Genomic DNA, 21,110 nt, shown 5'->3' with positions numbered 1-21,110 from the left:
ATATCACCTGCATGTCCAAATAACCTACATGTCGATATGACCTGCATGTTCATATCACCTACATCTCCGTATCATCTACATGTCCATGTCATCTACATGTCCATATCCTCTGGATGTCGATATCACCTGCATCTCCATATCACCTGCATGTCCATATCATCTACATGTTCATACCATTTACATGTTCATATAACCTTCATGTTCATATCACCTGCGTGCCCGTATCACCTGCATGTCCATATCACCTACATGTCCATATCACCTACATGTCCATATAACCTACGTGTCCATATCACCCGCATGTCCATATCATCTACATGTCCATATTACCTACATGTCCATATAACCTTCATGTTCATATCACCTGTATGTCCACATCACCTGCATGTCCATATTACCTACATCTCCAAAAAATCTACATGTCCATATAACCTACATGCTTATATCACCTGTATGTCCATATCACCTGCATGTTCATATTACCAACATGTTTATATCATCTACATGTCCATATCACCCGCATGTCCATATCACATGCATGTCCATATTACCTACATGTTCATATCATCTACATGTCCATATTACCTACATGTCCATAAAACCTACATGTTCATATCACCTGTATGTCCATATCACCTGCATGTCCATATACCCTACATCTCCAAAACATCTACATGTCCATATAACCTACATGCTTATATCACCTGTATGTCCATATCACCTGCATGTCCATATCACCTACATGTTTATATCATCTGCATGTCCATATCACAGCATGTTCATACCATCTACATGTCCATATCACCCGCATGTCCATATCATCTACATGTCCATAGTACCCGCATGTCCATACCATCTACATGTCTATATCACCTCAATGACCATGACTAATCTAATAATGTTAATTAAAACCTACATATTAAATATCAGTTCACAACAACATCATTCACACTGAGAATGGAAGACATTGGTGGTCAGTGAGAATAAATTAACATGCAGCCAATTGTATTTATAACTCATATCATAGTGATTAACATGGGAAAGTATCGTTATCAAATAATCCACTTCCATAAATGTATGCATCTAGCTGATATATACATGATCGCTACGTTGATATTGATGATCAAATCAGCTGTTGTTAATCCACCTCAGGTCACTGCCAGTCCAAGGTTACACGTTCCACAGTAAACATAATATTGGTGTCTTGGAAATATTGGACACTTCGTACCTTTGTTGACATTGTGAAGCCATGGTAGGGGCTAGTAAGGGGGGATATCTAACTACAATCAAGCATTTGATTCCCTCAGCGTGACGATGGGAGTCTACTCCTAACATAGGTGATTGCAAGGGAACAACCAACATTGGGATGACGATAATGCAGGGACAGCAAGAGAACATCCAACATAGGGATGATGGTGATGCAGGGACGGCAAGAGAACAACCGACATAGGGATGATGGTGATGCAGGGACGGCAAGAGAACATCCGACATAGGGATGATGCAGATACAGTGATGGTCAGAGAACAACCAACACAGGGATGATGGAAATACAGTGACGGCCAGAGAACAACCAACATAGGGATGATGCAGATACAGTGATGGTCAGAGAACAACCGACATAGAGATGATGGAGATACAGTGACGGCAAGAGAACAACCGACATAGGGATGATGCAGATACAGTGATGGTCAGAGAACAACCAACATAGGGATGATGCAGATACAGTGATGGTCAGAGAACAACCAACATAGGGATGATGGAGATACAGTGACGGCCAGAGAACACTGAACATAGAGATGATGGTGATGCAGGGACGGCCAGAGAACAACCAAAATAGGGATGATGGTGATGCAGGGACGGTCAGAGAACAACCAAAATAGGGATGATGGTGATACAGTGACGGCCAGACAGAACACAACCAAAATAGGGATGATGGTGATGCAGGGACGGTCAGAGAACAACCAAAATAGGGATGATGGTGATGCAGGGACGGTCAGAGAACAACCAAAATAGGGATGATGGTGATGCAGGGACGGTCAGAGAACAACCAAAATAGGGATGATGGTGATGCAGGGACGGTCAGAGAACAACCAAAATAGGGATGATGGTGATGCAGGGACGGTCAGAGAACAACCAAAATAGGGATGATGGTGATGCAGGGACGGTCAGAGAAGAACCAAAATAGGGATGATGGTGATGCAGGGACGGTCAGAGAAGAACCAAAATAGGGATGATGGTGATGCAGGGACGGTCAGAGAACAACCAAAATAGGGATGATGGTGATGCAGGGACGGTCAGAGAACAACCAAAATAGGGATGATGGTGATGCAGGGACGGTCAGAGAACAACCAAAATAGGGATGATGGTGATGCAGGGACGGTCAGAGAACAACCAAAATAGGGATGATGGTGATGCAGGGACGGTCAGAGAACAACCAAAATAGGGATGATGGTGATGCAGGGACGGTCAGAGAACAACCAAAATAGAGATGATGGTGATGCAGGGACGGTCAGAGAACAACCAAAATAGGGATGATGGTGATGCAGGGACGGTCAGAGAACAACCAAAATAGGGATGATGGTGATGCAGGGACGGTCAGAGAACAACCAAAATAGGGATGATGGTGATGCAGGGACGGTCAGAGAACAACCAACATAGGGATGATGGTGATACAGTGACGGCCAGAGAACAACCAAAATAGGGATGATGGTGATACAGTGACGGCCAGACAGAACACAACCAAAATAGGGATGACGGTCAGGTTGTGAACAAAGGAGACACGTAAATATTTACATAACTACCATATACTATCATTAAAATGTGAAAATATAAGTTCAAAACATATTGCAAATAACTTTACTCATAACAAGATTTTCTGTATTCTGTATTTTTGTCATTATATAACTACATTGCTAATTCTAGACCAAAATAAACACCGCACAAAAACGTGAGATGTGGTCCGATGCAGTCCTGTAGTGGGTCGCGTGCCATACTTACTGGCCTCTATTGCACCACATCTTTGAAAGTATTGATGTAGCTAATCGAAACAATATGTTAAAGCAAACCTCATGCTACAGGAGGCGCCAGGACCTACATTGGTGCTCTGAGTATATAAAGTATGACATGCGGTACACGGGTGCCGTATTACAATGTATCTATATTTCATGATGTTAACGTTATTGATTTGATCGTCTTATAGGAACTATCCCCCACTGTATTCAATGTTAAGCACACAAGACCAACTGAGCTGGAAGCTGTCAGGGAGTGTTATTCCTGGCTTAATCCTTGAAATACATACGTTGTAACTGATACTAGATGCACATATTAATTACTCATTTACAACCCGGACAAACCATGTGGTGCTGAATAGTCTGTGTCACAGTCCCTGAACCATAATATTTTCCCTTTCGCTCAGCCTATACTCTAATGCTATGGGCAAAATTAAAACAGGTCCTAACTTTCCCCATCTCACTGGCCTCCTTTTCAAATTACATGGAGAGGCTTGATTCCATCACATTGATAATATTCAATGACTAATGACTAAGACTAATATTCTGAACAGATAGTCAGGTCAAGATAGTATATGAAATGATGTGAAATGGGGTTTAACGTCCGGTTCAAGACTATTGCACTTACATAGCGACGTGCATGAACATGCGATGGTGTGTGTGTCTTCTTGTACGAGTGTCGGTTAATAGCGCTAACGCACTGAAGAACAATGCCACAATTTAACATGGATACCCCACTGAGACACAGTGTACCGACTCCAAGCCGACCAGCTCTTGTTTTACCCCGTAAATGCCGTTCTCTAGGCTGGGTAACAACAAGTACCATCCTATGAAGTCTTTTGGTGTGACGTGGCCGGTAATTGAACCCCCGACCTTCGCTCTATCCACAGACGCTCTATCCATTAGACCACGGAGGCGGTCAAAGATATCATGCGATTATAGAGTTAGTTTCATTGTTGAACGAATAAGATACATGTCCAATGGTTTTTTATTCAACATTACAAAAGCGTGTTGCCAGTATCGTTGTCATGCCTGAAAACTTGTCAGCTAACATGCACGTGTGTATATATGTGTGTAGGCCGAGGATATACATAATACATGGATATTTCATTCATTCTGGTACCACGAAAGTGAGGTAGACGTGATCTATAACAAGGACCTCTCGGGTGATGCTAAGGTCACATCTGATTACATTTTTCATTCTGTTATGTATTCAGTTGATAATATTGTTTTCTTTGATATAATGTATTAAGCATTACATAAAACACGATTTGCCACAACAGGTAATTAAACAGTGTTGACATGTTAGAGACAGGTAAGTTTTAACATTATCTAGCGAAGACTTAGAAACACGTTCCTACATAAACCTTGATAAAATAATTCGGCGTCTTAGTAATACAAATACGTGTTGCAGGGGTCGTTGGAATAAAAAAGCAAAGACTTAATATTGCATCGTTACAGTATGCATAGAACGTGAACCCCGTGGGGATTCCCCAGTCCCCAGAAACCTATATTTGTTACAAGGGGTGACTTAAGTCTTGCTCAGGCTCTGTGACCAGGATATACATATACTCAACAACAAAAGTTCCTGTGACATTAATATTTGAGTGTATTTTTCAACCAAGTAAAGTTTGGTTTTCAATACTCTAGTACATGTATAGAATCAAGCCATAAAAAAACGCAACTGCCACAGAAAAGCATGCATTCCATGCAAAAGTTGACTTTCAAGCAAGCCCAATGCATTTCACCTCAAGGAATGTGTATAAAAACATGTGCGTTAACGGGATTCCATATACATTGTGTAGCATCGTGCTGACAACAACCACTCAGAATAACAACAAAATTGCGCAATAATTTAACATTACGAAATGCCACGCCGGTCCGAAAATGAGCGTCTGTGAGCCATTGGTATGCTTGAAGCAGGATCGATTCAACGTGATGTTGCAAGCTAATTTAAAGTCCACAGAAACACCATTTGGTCTTTATGGCAACGTTGGCAACAGACGAATGCAGTTGGAGACCATCCTCGGAGTGGCAGGCCACGCGTAACCAATAATCGACAAGACAACTGGATTCGAACAACACACCTACGATACGAAATCGATTCCAGCCAGCAACAGTGACTGCAAGAAGCATCCCTGGCCTTCGAAGAATTTCTTCACAAACCGTACGTCGTCGCCTCAGATGTGCAGGGATTGTCGCCAGAATACCCGCCAGACGTCCCAATTTGACAGGAAACCACCGTCAAGCACGTCTACAGTGGTGCAGACAGCGACTACGCTGGACGGCCATGCAGTGGGGACAGGTTCTATTCACTGACGAGTCTCGTTTTCACCTCAGCCACAGCGATGGACGGATTCGAGTGTACCGACGTCGAGGTGAACGTTACGTCAATCATTGTGTCATGGAAGAAGATCGGTTCAGGGGCTGCAGCGTTATGGTATGGGGTGGGATTTCAGCAAGACAGAGGACCCGTTTGGTAGTGGTGAAGGGAAATCTCAATGTACAGCGCTACCGCGACGAGATCATCGGCCCTGTTGTTCTACCGTTTTTGTGTCGTCGCCCCTCGTCGCACGCTCCAGAAACTTCGAAACATGCTCCAGCAGATATGGACAGATATCCCACAGGGCTTTGTGCGACGCCTGGTCCATTCCAAGAGACGAAGATGTGTTGCTTGCATCGCAACCGGAGGTTGACACACTCGCTATTGATTTGTAAATTGACATTTTGGCATGTTCATGTTTTTTTATTATGAAATCACGCATTTTCTGAAGTCAGGATGGCAAATTTAACCATTTGAACACTTACAGGAGTCTTTTATCTGTTGCAAACCGAAATTGTTTCAGATTTGGTAACGAAAACATAACTTTGCATTAAATCTTAATCAATGTCACAGGAACTTTTGTTGTTCAGTATATATATATATTATCGATTAAATCCAGGGCACTGTACTGAGTCGATTGATGGATTCGATCCGGATTCCATTCGTGAAACGGTCATTCCACACAACATTAGAAACAACGCCAGGAACAGAGTTACCGACCCTTAACGATAACCTGAGCCGCGCAGTGTTTTGAGACCTTTTATGGGCGCTTAAAATATTTTGAGTGAGTTGCAATAACGACAAATTTAAATATAATTTTAACAACGCTGATTAAACAGATAACCATATTTTTCACATGTGGAAGTCAGATATTTTATTAATAGGATTAAACGTTGCATGTAGATGTGACGCGTGTGTTTAAAGCGATAAAATATTAACAAAAATACATTTGAAATAGTAAGATAACTTGAACAGCAAACATACACATCCGATTCGTCTTGACAAAGAACTGAGTCATGAGTCGAAGTTCGATATCGATACATTGCTTGTATTCCATAGTTAACACGAATTCGTCAGAGACCGAGCTTACCAGTCTTTACAGTCATTTTGGATGCCCGTTAAATGATGTGTAATACAAGGGAGGTAACTCTGCAAACCGTTTTTAAGCGTTTTGCTGAGCACAATGTCTTATTTCCCGTTGGTGAGCTTTCTTGTTCTCATATGTGATCACAATAATGCAAACATTATTTACCAATCGGCGACATACATCCATAATTTTCATTAACAATAGTCTGTTTTACCCCCAAACTTACAAAACATTAGCGCTATTAATCAGGCACTCATGTTCATATCAATTTCATTTCTAGACGTAATTGTAATGTAATATATTATAATACATGTATATACATTTGGTCACTTGTCATTCTTGTGACATGCTAAAATGCATTATTAATCCAACCCATATTAGTATATGTTCTTTTTAAAGCGGCGGGCGTACTTTAAATCGAAGCAACAAAAGCCTTTCATATTCCTTAGGAATCTCTGCAACAAATCACAAGTTGACAGAAATAAAACGGCAAATTAACAATCTTTGAAAAAAACTTGTCGCAGGGAACTACTGATATCTGCTCACCATGATTCAGTGCTAACATTGATTAAAATAAACTTGGGGGCACGGGTGGCCCAGTTGTCTAAGGCGCCGCGTCGCTGTGCAGAGTGGCCTCCCTTGGTCACACCAGGACATATGATTGTGGGTTCGAATCCCGATTCACCCCGATTATGTTTCTAGGTTTGTCAGCACCATACCCGTGCTGATGGGTTTCACCGAAGTGGTAAACGTCTGAGACCTGCATCACTTCGGGCTTTCCTCCCGCATTAAGCTGACACGCCGTAATATAACTGGATTACTATTAAAAGCGGCGTTAAACCCAACTCACTCACTAAAATAAACTTGGACGAGTACCACAAATATTGATCCATTCAGTCAAGGTCTTAAGTGGATGGAATGGCTTCGAATTTGACGTAACATTATCATTTCAATTGTCTTTCGACATTTGAAGGATATTTTATGTCACCTGGCCCTTAACTCGAAACGTGTTGGTTACAATTTCCTGTGATTAAAAACTTTATTAAAACGTCCGTTTAAAAAGAATAATTTTTAAAATCCCTTACCCTTAAACGCACGTGTGGCCAAGAGTAATTAAACGCCACAGTTGGTATCGTGGGTTCGAATCTCCTATTCTCCCTGATATGATGCTTGGTTTGTCAGCACCATACCGTGCACGTCGGTAGTATCAAAGTGGTGGACGACTGCGAAGAGGGACACTAAAAGCTTTCCTCCTACGAAAAACGTAATGGTCAAACATCACTGTGTCGAATTTTGATGCGCCGAACTTATAGTTATCGCGAACAAAAATCTTTGTCCCTGCGTGTTCCCTCTTTATGCATTATTTTCGGTTGTGTCGAACCTCGGATTATTCGAAGGCTTTTCGTCAGTCCCTTCAACTTCGACACAACAGTGTTTGACTGTATTTTATTCTGTTTCCGTTCATACAAAGCTTATGTATACAAAGCTCACGTCGTAGTAAACAATATAATATACACTGAAACGTATATAGTTGCTCGAAACACATTATTCACACTCAAAACAAAGCGGTAATTGATAATCCCCGTGCAGATTCGGGTTAGAACTGATCTACAGCAACCAATGCTTGTCGTATGAGGTGACCGACTGGATCGGGAGATCGGGCTCGCTGACATAGTTGATGCATGTCATCGTATCCCAAACGGGAAGATTGTTGCTCTTGATGTCAATCTCTGGATTGTCTGATCCAGACTCGACTATTTACAAGCCGCGGTTATATAGATGGAATATTGCCCAGGGCGTCGTTAAACATGAAAGAAACGAAACATAATTCATAAGTAAAAATACTGGTACAACAAATTTGCGCGGAATTCACTGAAATATTGTTTGTTGAACGCCATGCGTCATGTGTTGAGTAAAACAAATGTCCTGAATACACCATTAAAACACACGCACTTCTTCAAACAACAAGCCAAACATCCCATCCTGATTAGTGAGAAAAATGTTGCTACTTTAATCGCTCTCATCTGCACGCACAATAATTCAAAACAGACCAACACCATATTATTTCTTAAAGAACCCCGGGTTTGTTTAACAGAGAGATGTTTTACCTGAACTCTAAAACGGAACGCCTTTTGAAAAGAAGCAGATGACATTGTCGTCTGTGCAATATCGCGTGCACGCTGATTAAAGGGAGCAGTAATTGTTTATTATGAAACAAAGATGTCCGGGAATTTAGTTTCCCATGATGCCACACACAGTTAGACGGATGTGAAGTGTTTCCGGGTCAAGTAGACCCGCATCAAAGAAATACTGTGTTGGTGAGTGTTCAGGAAAACCAATATGTTTTTATCAACCTTAGAGCTGTGTGACAGTGAATATATCACACAGTGTACATTGAGTATGGGTGTGTTTCAGTGTGGATAACGAGTCACGCTCTACACTCAGCACAGCCAGCCTTGTAATCAGCGTGTAACTAAATATCACACGGAGTGAGTGAGGGTTTGAATATGACTGTCAGTAAATAGGAGAGCCTTCATGGTCTCGTGGATATAGCGGCTGCCCAGGTCGGTGGTTCGATTCCCAGTCGCTTCAAACCAAAGAGGTTAAAAGACGATACTTGTTACCCTGTCTGGTCGGCAAAAAGGGGCTAAAAGAAGGACTGGTCGGCTCGATGTCATTGTACTGTGTCCGAGTTGCTAGGACTATGATACCGGTATTATTCAGGTCCGATACAAACAGCCACACAAACAGACACACTCACACTCACATACACACACACGCGCGCACGCACGCACACGCACGCACGCACGCACGCACACACGCACACACATCGCTATGGACGGGTAATAATCTTAAACGCGAGATTCCCCCATGAAACCCCATTTCACCACATTTTGGCGAGTGGCAATAACACGGGGCAGCATGAATGGATTTCACCACTTGTATTATTCAGGGAACAGAACTCAGGTCTTGAACATGACGGGCGACGCTCTACCCTCTAGGTTAACCCCATCTAACCCAGCCCCAGGGAGGACTTTTGTCTCCCAAATATCGAATAATGTATTCACCTGAAACGAGATTGCGTTGCGGAAGCAAAATATTGGCTCATATCATAGCTGAACATGCCATCATTCTATAAATCTCAAACACCAGTTACCGTGTTCAAGGAAATGTTTGGTGTTTGATCACACTTTGTCCTATTGATTATATCTAGATTGTATTGCTTTTTGTCCGTTTTTCCTAAAGATGTGACTAACGGGTCGGTGGTCAGGTTCGGGGCTTGGTTGATACAGGTCATCGTATCCCAATTGCTTAGATCAATGCTCCTGATGTCAATCACTGGATTGTCTGGTCTATACTCGATTATTTATATACCGCCGTCATATAGCTGGAATATTGCAGTGCATCGTCAAACAACTAACAAACACATAGACATAGTGACACCTCGGTTTGACAGTTCTTCCTTCTCAAACAAACAAAAAACACCAATTTTGTCAACATGCATGCAAACATGAACTATATTTATTCTTACTGAGTCACAAACGCCCAAGGATGTTTACGCAGACGTGATAGAATGATATCAGGTGTCTGTTCTATGCAGGAATTAGTGTAGACAATTTCCGGTGTCGGCTCTGTAGTTGTGTTATTGTGTTGGAAGTTGAGTTGTAATAATAACCACAATGGACTCGGAAAAATTAGAAACGTGATATGATTTACGTTGCTACTTTGGGGAGGAAATGAGACAAAACTGACCCGGCCTTTTTTCTAAACCAACATACAAATACACAGATGTGAATCAAACATGTCTGAACATGAAACTTGACAGATAGGGAATTTACTGAAAGAAATGTTGAAAATAAGAAAACGTAAAAATTTAAATTATTTCCTTATCAAAATGAAAACAATTCCACATCACCAAACTTACAGCGATATCGTTGCTTGTATTATGTTTTATGTCACTTGCACTCACACACTACTGCCAGGATTCGCGGTATCGTTAGAGACAACTGAAATATAGATCGGATGGTTACAATGTGTGACCTAGCCACTGTCTGTCATCACACGCAGTGGTTTCAAGTACCAAGCCACTGGTTTGCTAGATTTAGATTCGATCATTTTAATAAAGATATTACGTGCTTGTAAAACGGCTGACTTCAGCGTATTAAAACGTTCATAACCGACTGTTATAACGGTATCTCTTCTCTTGTTCATGAAAGTCGTTTTTAAATAATCTCCAAAACAAAATTTCATTTGTGTATACATGTTCAACAAATGATTACGCTGATGTAACACAGTGCGACATGTATAGATCATGAAGATCAAGAGTCTCACTGAAATCCTTGTTGATCAGGAATATACACTGCACATGACATAACTGTAATGGCTTGATGTTATTAGGAACACCACCCAATGATGCTATCTTGTGTAAGTAGTTCTAGATCAATACATAGTGACAACTCTGTTTGCGTGGTGAATGAATCACTTCTTTCAAGTTCATATTCACAAGGCAAGACATTTAGGACCGACAGAGATGAAATATTTTTTGAGTGTTCACTATTTTGTAAAAATAATGATAAATTCGAGGCGTTCTTAAGTTTGCGTTTTGCGGGAATATACAAAATCAGAGTTTTCAAGGAATGCTTCTAGAATTGCACATATTTTCTGAATTTGTGATCATACCATATACATTTTGTTTTCAGAAATAAGATTTGAACATTAAGTTCCTTCTCTCTACATCAGTTATCAGACACAGTGTTCATGGCGGAGTGATCAACAGTTTACGTGGTATGAGCAATCCTGCATAGCGACGAGAATATTACAGAAATGAGTCAAAACTTTAACTTTCTAAAACACGGTCCCAACACTCTATTATTGGATGGCCAGGCTCAGTGACAAGGGGTTGCATACCGCCGTGCCTCGGTGGCTCAGGGTGTTGCTCATGATAGTAACCACAAGGTTGCAAAAGCAGCTCTCACACTTTGCCGAGGTTAGGACTCGGAAAGAGACTACATATAGACCAGTATCAAACGAGTACGCTACGAGTGTGTTACGAGCCCCATAATAGTGCAATAGGAGTCCAATAGGAGTCTATTAAGAGTTGCATTCGAGCACAACGATCTCGATACGAGCTGTACGAGTTTGGTATCACTTTGGAACGAGGTAGCTACGAGCTGCTAAATAATTCGGCGGGAGTTACACTCGTACAGCTCGTATTAGACTCGGTCAACTCGGCAATAAATTTTGCAGACGATCCTCATACGGGTTCTGTACGAGCACCACGAGGTCGCCACGAGGGTACTACGAGTAGGAGTTTGTTACGAGTTTACTAGGAGTTGGCTGGCGGCCCGGGTGTTTTGAGCAGTTCCAAAACTCTTGTAAATCAGTACGAGGTATCCCGAATTACCCCGAGTTTCGTACGACCTCGCTACGAGCTCCATACGAGTACTCCCGAGTCAGCTCGGGTCCATCCTCGGGACGCAACTCGGCAAAGTTTGAGAGCTGCTTAACACTCGATTATTTAGAGTCGGTTGTGCTGTAGCTGGAAAACACTGTGCATACGCCGAGACATTTCATCATGCAGGATGTCCAAGAAGCCATGATTGTAATCATTGTATAATGTCTAGGGAGCCGGAGTGGTGGGGTAGCCTTGTGGTTAAAGCGTTCGCTCATCAAGCCGAAGACCAGGGTTCGATTGCCCACATGGGTACAATGTCCCCCACCCTTATATTGCCGGAATATTGCTAAGAGCGGTGTAAAACCATACTCACTGAATTATTCACTCTGGAAGACATGGTTATTTGTATGATGTCATAGACGCCAGGGTTGATTGTAGGAGGACCTAGATGCCATGAATGATTGTACGAAGACGTAGGAGCATGAGTGATTGTATAATGTTCTAGCTTCAGCTGATATAAAAAAAGCCTAGATATTGAAAACTGTAACAATCTAGTTAATAAAATGTAGATGTAGCGGCCCCAAAAAAATTTTCGAGTCCCGTGATGGGATTCGAACCACGGACATTCTGGTCGAGGTCGGACGCCTTGTCCACATGACCAAAGTGGTTAACCACGTCAGCAAGCTCACAAGGTAAGTATGTCATCTGTTGGACGACTCCACACTCTGCTCTACTGAAAAGGAAAGGATGTCATCTGTGGGACGACGCCAAGCTCTGCTATACTGACAAGGAAAGGATGTCATCTGTGGGACGACTCCACGCTCTGCTACAGTGACAAGGAAAGGCTGTCATCTGTGGGACTACGCAACACTCTGCTACACTGACAAGGAAAGGATGTCATCTGTGGGACGACTCCACGCTCTGCTACACTGACAAGGAAAGGATGTCATCTGTGGGACGACTCCACGCTCTGCTACACTGACAAGGTAAGGATGTCATCTGTGGGACGACGCCACGCTCTGCTACACTGACAAGGTAAGGATGTCATCTGTGGGTTGACTCCACGCTCTGCTACACTGACAAGGAAAGGATGTCATCTGTGGGACGACTCCACGCTCTGCTACACTGACAAGGAAAGGATGTCATCTGTGGGACGACTCCACGCTCTGCTACACTGACAAGGTAAGGATGTCATCTGTGGGACGACGCCACGCTCTGCTACACTGACAAGGTAAGGATGTCATCTGTGGGTTGACTCCACGCTCTGCTACACTGACAAGGAAAGGATGTCATCTGTGGGACGACTCCACACTGTTACACTGACAAGGTAAGTAGGTCATCTGTGTGACGACTCCACGCCCTGCTACACTGACAAGGTAAGTATGTCATCTGTGGGACGACTCCACGCTCTGCTACACCCACAAGGTAAGTATGTCATCTGTGGGACGACTCCACGCTCTGCTACACTGACAGGGTAAGGATGTCATCTGTGGGACGACTCCACGCTCTGCTACACTGACAAGGAAAGGATGTCATCTGTCGGACGACTCCACGCTCTGCTACATAGACAAGGTAAGTATGTCATCTGTGGGACGACTCCACACTGCTACACCGACAAGGTAAGGATGTCATCTGTGGGACGACTCCACGCTCTGCTACACTGACAGGGTAAGGATGTCATCTGTGGGATGACTCAACACACTGCTACACTCACAAGGTAAGGATGTCAACTGTGGGATGACTCCACACACTGCTACACTGACAGGGTCAGTATGTCATCTGTGGGACGACTCCACACTGCTACACTGGCAAGGTAAGGATGTCATCTGTGGGACGACTCCACGCTCTGCTACACTGGCAAGGTAAGGATGTCATCTGTGGGACGACTCCACGCTCTGCTACACTGACAAGGAAAGGATGTCATCTGTGGGACAACTCCACACTGCTACACTGACAGGGTAAGTATGTCATATGTGGGACGACTCCACGCTCTGCTACACTGACAGGGTAAGGATGTCATCTGTGGGATGACTCAACACACTGCTACACTCACAAGGTAAGGATGTCAACTGTGGGATGACTCCACACACTGCTACACTGACAAGGAAAGGATGTCAACTGTGGGATGACTCCACACACTGCTACACTGACAAGGTAAGGATGTCATCTGTGGGACGACTCCACACACTGCTACACTGACAAGGTAAGGATGTCATCTGTGGGACGACGCCACACTGCAAACACTGACAAGGTAAGTATGTCATCTGTGGGACGACTCCACACTGCTACACTGACAAGGTAAGTATGTCATCGGTGGGACGACTCCACACTCTGCTACACTGACAGGGTAAGTATGTCATCGGTGGGACGACTCCACACTGCTACACTGACAAGGTAAGGATGTCAACTGTGGGACGACTCCACACAGCTACACTGACAAGGTAAGTATGTCATCGGTGGGACGACTCCACACTCTGCTACACTGACAGGGTAAGTATGTCATCGGTGGGACGACTCCACACTGCTACACTGACAAGGTAAGTATGTCATCTGTGGGACGACTCCACACTGCTACACTGACAAGGTAAGTATGTCATCTGTGGGACGACTCCACACTGCTACACTGACAGGGTAAGTATGTCATCTGTGGGACGACTCCACACTCTGCTACACTGACAGGGTAAGTATGTCATCGGTGGGACGACTCCACACTCTGCTACACTGACAAGGTAAGGATGTCATCTGTGGGACGACTCCACACTCTGCTACACTGACAGGGTAAGTATGTCATCGGTGGGACGACTCCACACTCTGCTACACTGACAAGGTAAGGATGTCATCGGTGGGACGACTCCACACTCTGCTACACTGACAGGGTAAGTATGTCATCGGTGGGACGACTCCACACTCTGCGACACTGACAGGGTAAGGATGTCATCTGTGGGATGACTCCACGCTCTGCTACACTGACAACGTAAAGTTTGTCATCTGTGGGATGACTCCACACACTGCTACACTCACAAGGTAAGGATGTCATCTGTGGGACGACTCCTCGCTCTGCTACACTGACGAGGTAAGGATGTCATCTGTGGGACGACTCCACACACTGCTACACTCACAAGGTAAGGATGTCATCTGTGGGACGACTCCACGTTCTGCTACACTGACGAGGAAAGGATGTCATCTGTGGGACGACTCCACACTCTGCTACACTGACAAGGTAAGGATGTCATCTGTGGGACGACTCCACGTTCTGCTACACTGACGAGGAAAGGATGTCATCTGTGGGACGACTCCACGCTCTGCTACACTGACAAGCTCAGGATGTCATCTGTAGGACGACTCCACGTTCTGCTACACTGACAAGGTAAGTATGTCATCTGTGGGACGACTCCACGTTCTGCTACACTGACAAGGTAAGTATGTCATCTGTGGGACGACTCCACGCTCTGCTACACTGACAAGGTAAGTATGTCATCTGTGGGACGACTCCACGCTCTGCTACACTGACAAGGTAAGTATGTCATCTGTGGGATGACTCCACGCTCTGCTACACTGACAAGGTAAGGATGTCATCTGTGGGACGACTCCACACTGCTACACTCACAAGGTAAGTATGTCATCTGTGGGATGACTCCACACTGCTACACTCACAAGGTAAGTATGTCATCTGTGGGACGACTCCACACTGCTACACTCACAAGGTAAGTATGTCATCTGTGGGACGACTCCACGCTCTGCTACATGGACATGAATGGAACAATATCAATTCAGGTAATTCGGCTCTGATATGCAGGGTGACTGAGAGAAAGACATTTTTCATGCAGGGAATATAAATATGATCATTATTTCCGGGATTATACATATTCGCGGAGTGAATCAGACTTTATCCGGAATTGTCCACGGATGACCCTTAGTCAAACCAAATCTAGAGCCCCGTTCCTCAAAACGATCTTAGCGCTAAGGTGATCGTAACTTCCATACTTCAGCATTGACTTTCGATCATCGAAGGGCAAAGAAAGCTTTGTAGAAAGGGTCTCTGTTGACTGCCACGTTTTACGCTTTGGGAATCACGCTCCATACCAGTCCGTCATACAGACCCTAAAACAAATATATCCGATACAGTCCATGCAAGTCAATAATGTTTAGCAAGTCTAGATTACTACAGTATCTGAAAATGAAGAAAGTCTCCGGGCTCCTTTTTATTATATTTTATAACAAAATTTAACAACTGTTTTTTTCTGCAAAATATGTTCATTTCAAAGACTAGATGCCAGTCTAGCTCCATACTTGTAATGTACATTACTATATTCTTGACACACTTTATAAGGTATTATTTCAACTGACCGTCTTGAAGCCTGCCATTGATACGATTTTACCTCCGATGTTTACTCCCAGCCATACAAATACACGGAAACAGAAATGTTTAAGTCCTGCCGTACTGCATTATTTTCAGATGCATCTGCGTGACACTTCCTGCAGCAATTGTTAAAAAAAAAAAACATGTTTGTTTTCAATGCACTCAAACACACATACTGTCGTAATCTAAAAAGAAATTAAAGTTTTCGCAACAATAAGTCAAGCACAGATCTCCAAGAATGACACGACAAGCAGAACAGCTCGGAAACCAATCTCCCTGCTTGCAGATCTTTATAAAAACCACGACAGATCCTGTGTTTAAGAGATACGGTAAGAAACGTGACCAGGGCCAAAATGAAAGAAGGAGTGTTTTGTTTTTTCAATCAGCAAAACATATGTATTATACTCTTTTGGTTCGAAGACGCCAATGAAGAAGACCGGGTTTGTTCTTACACCTGGAATAATAATGAAGGCTTATTTAGCGCTTGCGCCTACGAGGATGATATATATTTCCTTTGCGATAAGGCTTATCGTTAAATTGTCCATCATTTTCTATTTTATTGTTTCAATGCAAATAAATACATGTCTAGATTGACGATGAGTTTACCAGAGGTACAGAGGTGTTCGTATCCTGTACTTAGTGGCTGTGTTTTCTATGAGATGGGGGAAAAACAACGAGACAGTAAATGCAGATGATGTCGATAATAATGTCATAAATAAATTAAAAACATTAAGAATTACACACCCCTCCCTTTACCAAAGCATATGAAGATTATTTTCAACTGTACTTAAATAGGTATCACATATTGTGTATTAATCAATTTTTTTATCAGATGATTGGGTCGAAGACATCTGAATTTCTACCCTTTACCTACTGAGTAGAACGATAGCTAACACGGATCGATCAGTGGGTGGGTTTCCACATTATAACATTATATATATACTATATGGTAGACTAACACTTTGAAAACTTTTCTTCAAAGTAATTGTATTTTTTGTGTGTTCAAAAGGACCTTTCCTCTTCTACTGTTTTCAGGGGGCGGTCGGGTAGACTAGTGGTTAAAGACCTGGGTTCGATTCCCAACATGGGGACAGTGTGTGAAGCCCATTTCTGGTGTCCCCCGCCGTGATATTGCTGGAATATTGCTAAAAGCGGCGTAAAACCATGCTCACTCACTCACTCTACTGTTTTCATTTGTTACTAGACTTGGTTTAGTTTTAACTAGACTTGCCGAGGCTAAATTTATGGCTGACGCTCTCCAACTAGAGCACGGAGGCGGTCAGTAGAAGTAGTAGTAGTTTTTAGGGCTTCGGTCCTGCTCCACACTTAAGCACATGTTGCACATGTGCTGTCACCTTTGGCAAGTAACTTTTTCGAAATGTGCCTCTGTTCACCCAGCAATAACAATGGGTACCCGGTGGGGTGAGATGGAAATATGACTGTAATAGTATTAGTAGTCGTAGTAATAGTAACCATGGTAAAAGAAGCCCATCACATTAATCGAATCATTTGTGACCAACTCGTGTTATTCCGGGACAAGCCTGATAGCGACTCGTGCCCCTCTCATGGCTATTTCTTCCCAACTAGGTTCCGTCTAAACACAAACGAGCATAGCTAAAAGAATTGTCAACTCGTTGCGTAATAATTCATGTATATTTTCCCCATATATATATTTTCCAGATGCTATTTAAAATACATCTGGACTTATGGTATTATACAGCATGTTCAAACACATTTAACTGTATGTTGGGTATATCATTAGATGCAAGACATATGTAAATTCAAAAATTATTCCTGAGGGTTTCTTTGACTGAAGTACTTGACATCATACGCGCAGTCTGATTGGTTTTTCATATTTTCGCACATTACATTCAACGTTTGGGGGTGGGGGTGGGGGTTGGGGGTGGTTAGGGTGGGACGAGTCTTCTTGCAGGCTGCGGAAAGGGGCGAGTTATGACGAATGTCGAATTAAAATTTCTGAATAGATTGAATGTGCCTGCGGTAGTGTTTAGAGTTATCCCCCCTTTGACCAGTGTTCCCTCCCCTGAGCAATAATAAATGCAGAATTGGGCAACATTAATCGTAGGATATAAAACTATCCAAGTTTCTCTATGAATTGACGCATGAATATAGAAGTATAGTTCAAGTCGAGACGTGTACGTTGCTTGACGAGTGTAAACAGCATGAATACTGGGGATCCCACGAACACACGTCACTGCATGTAATGTGTGAAACAGACCAAGAACACCGGAACAGCTGCATAATGGATTAACAGTAAACATGCCGACATGTTGCGCGTCAGCGTGCTCAAACAAGTCATTTGATATGGCTTGAATGCATTTATAGGTTATAAATCTGTCAATGGCCGTGCTATCAAAACCTGATTCACAATCAGGAGTTCATTCAAGACTGTGGCTGGATGTTGCGTACATTAGGAAATTGCAAGGGGCCAACCTGTTTTGGCGGGCAGGGTGCAGGTGGCTGATTGTATTTGTAAAGGAAATTGTCATTACATTTAAATACTGGGAAACTTAAACATACTCCATATTTCGAATAAACATGTTCACTGAAATGTATAAATATATCCTGAAAAAATGTGGCCAGTCCAAAACAATTTCTGTGGCTGATTCTTTCAGAGAAAAATGTCTGTCGTGTAGAAGCGACCGGAATTGGAGGTGTTTCGCTGTGTGTAATTATGTGCAAAAATATATCTTGTTGCGTGATTGATCGACCCTCACACAACACGGATACTAAATCCCATCTTATTCAACAAACATTGAGGGGTGTAACTTCCAAAAATGTGTGTTGCCCACAGATGAGAGACTGACATTTAGTCCCAGAAATAGGTATTTAACATATTTAACATTTTATATCTACAAAATAAAAGAAAATATTGAAGCAGAGCCCAGGATAATTCTTTATTTCAGAGCAATCTAGACTTGAGTTGGACTCCTTTTTCAATTATATTCTCTCGGGTCTGGGAGAGAGACTGTCACAGATGAGCCAACTCGTAATTGTTTGTAGAGCAGACATGGAATATTTAGAAAATTATTTTTCATTCACAACTTTTGCCCATTGCATGCAACGAGCTGATAATTGTTTGCAGAGGGCAAGCGTGCAGAGGGCAAGCTGTATTGACCATTGCGTACATAGGGCAAGCTGTATTGCCCATTGCGGACATAGGGCAAGCTGTATTGCCCATTACATGCACAGGGCAAGCTGTATTGCCCATTGCGTGCATAGGGCAAGCTGTATTGTCCATTGCGTGCATAGGGCAAGCTGTATTGTCCATTGCGTGCATAGGGCAAGCTGTATTGACCATTACATGCACAGGGCATGCTGTATTGTCCATTGCGTGCACAGGGCAAGCTGTATTGCCCATTGCGTACATAGGGCAAGCTGTATTGCCCATTACATGCACAGGGCAAGCTGTATTGCCCATTGCGTGCATAGGGCAAGCTGTATTGTCCATTGCGTGCATAGGGCAAGCTGTATTGTCCATTGCGTGCATAGGGCAAGCTGTATTGACCATTACATGCACAGGGCAAGCTGTATTGCCCATTGCGTGCATAGGGCAAGCTGTATTGTCCATTGCGTGCATAGGGCAAGCTGTATTGTCCATTGCGTGCACAGGGCAAGCTGTATTGCCCATTGCGTACATAGGGCAAGCTGTATTGCCCATTACATGCACAGGGCAAGCTGTATTGCCCATTGCGTGCATAGGGCAAGCTGTATTGTCCATTGCGTGCATAGGGCAAGCTGTATTGCCCATTGCGTGCATAGGGCAAGCTGTTTTGACCATTACATGCACAGGGCAAGCTGTATTGCCCATTGCGTGCATAGGGCAAGCTGTATTGTCCATTGCGTGCATAGGGCAAGCTGTATTGTCCATTGCGTGCATAGGGCAAGCTGTATTGTCCATTGCGTGCATAGGGCAAGCTGTATTGACCATTACATGCACAGGGCAAGCTGTATTGTCCATTGCGTGCACAGGGCAAGCTGTATTGCCCATTGCGTACATAGGGCAAGCTGTATTGCCCATTACATGCACAGGGCAAGCTGTATTGCCCATTGCGTGCATAGGGCAAGCTGTATTGTCCATTGCGTGCATAGGGCAAGCTGTATTGCCCATTACATGCACAGGGCAAGCTGTATTGCCCATTGCGTGCATAGGGCAAGCTGTATTGTCCATTGCGTGCATAGGGCAAGCTGTATTGTCCATTGCGTGCATAGGGCAGGCTGTATTGTCCATTGCGTGCATAGGGCAGGCTGTATTGTCCATTGCGTGCATAGGGCAAGCTGTATTGTCCATTGCGTGCATAGGGCAAGCTGTATTGTCCATTGCGCGCAATGGGCAGTTGCACAGATTGGGTGTAACATATGTACACACGTGGAGTAGGTGTGCGTTCGTGTCCGCGTATATTCAATGTACGATGCAGTTTTGTGCGGAGACCATATAATAGATCTATTATATGGTGTCTGGTTTGTGTTTATGCCCGTCTATATGCCAGTAACATCGCTAACACAAGAGTGTACGCGGCCAATAGCTTGAACAAAATCGTGTTCCCTCAAACCCCCAAAATAATTTCATGTATGGTTTTATGTGTGTCTGTGGGAATGCCATTAAAGTGAAATGTCTAAAGGTCTACGATTGACTTGCTATTTCCCAGATACGTTAACGTTTGTTTGCTTGTTTGTTTAATCAGATTGATTCGAGATTGCAGTCTAACAGAACAGCACGCATCTGCCCCCTTACATTCTCATTATGCTAATTACATTATAGTCGATCTGAAATAGAATTTCAAAATGAACAAAAAAACAAAACAATTTAACTGGGGAAGAGCATTGTCACTATATGTTTATAAACATACCAGCCGGACGATTTAGAGTAAACTCCACGCAACCTGCCAAGCACGGTCGAGAGCTGTGAATGGTGG

At 43.2% G+C, this 21,110-nt stretch overlaps 1 protein-coding gene across 1 annotated transcript in view; it reads right to left on the bottom strand.

Moving 5' to 3' along the window:
• The window catches only part of LOC139450155 (uncharacterized), an 88,052-nt gene extending 66,942 nt beyond the window's left edge, over nt 1-21,110 (bottom strand). The window contains exon 1 of the mRNA XM_071231823.1: nt 21,045-21,110. The gene's annotated coding sequence lies outside the window, so the exon portion shown is untranslated. The remainder of the gene's footprint in view (nt 1-21,044) is intronic.

This window comes from Haliotis cracherodii, unplaced genomic scaffold (genome assembly GCF_022045235.1).
Source record: "Haliotis cracherodii isolate W230 unplaced genomic scaffold, xgHalCrac1.p SCAF_8, whole genome shotgun sequence".
Lineage (NCBI taxonomy): Eukaryota > Metazoa > Mollusca > Gastropoda > Lepetellida > Haliotidae > Haliotis > Haliotis cracherodii.
The sequence above is the reverse complement of the archived record's forward strand: the minus strand, read 5'-3'. Positions and strand labels throughout refer to the sequence as shown.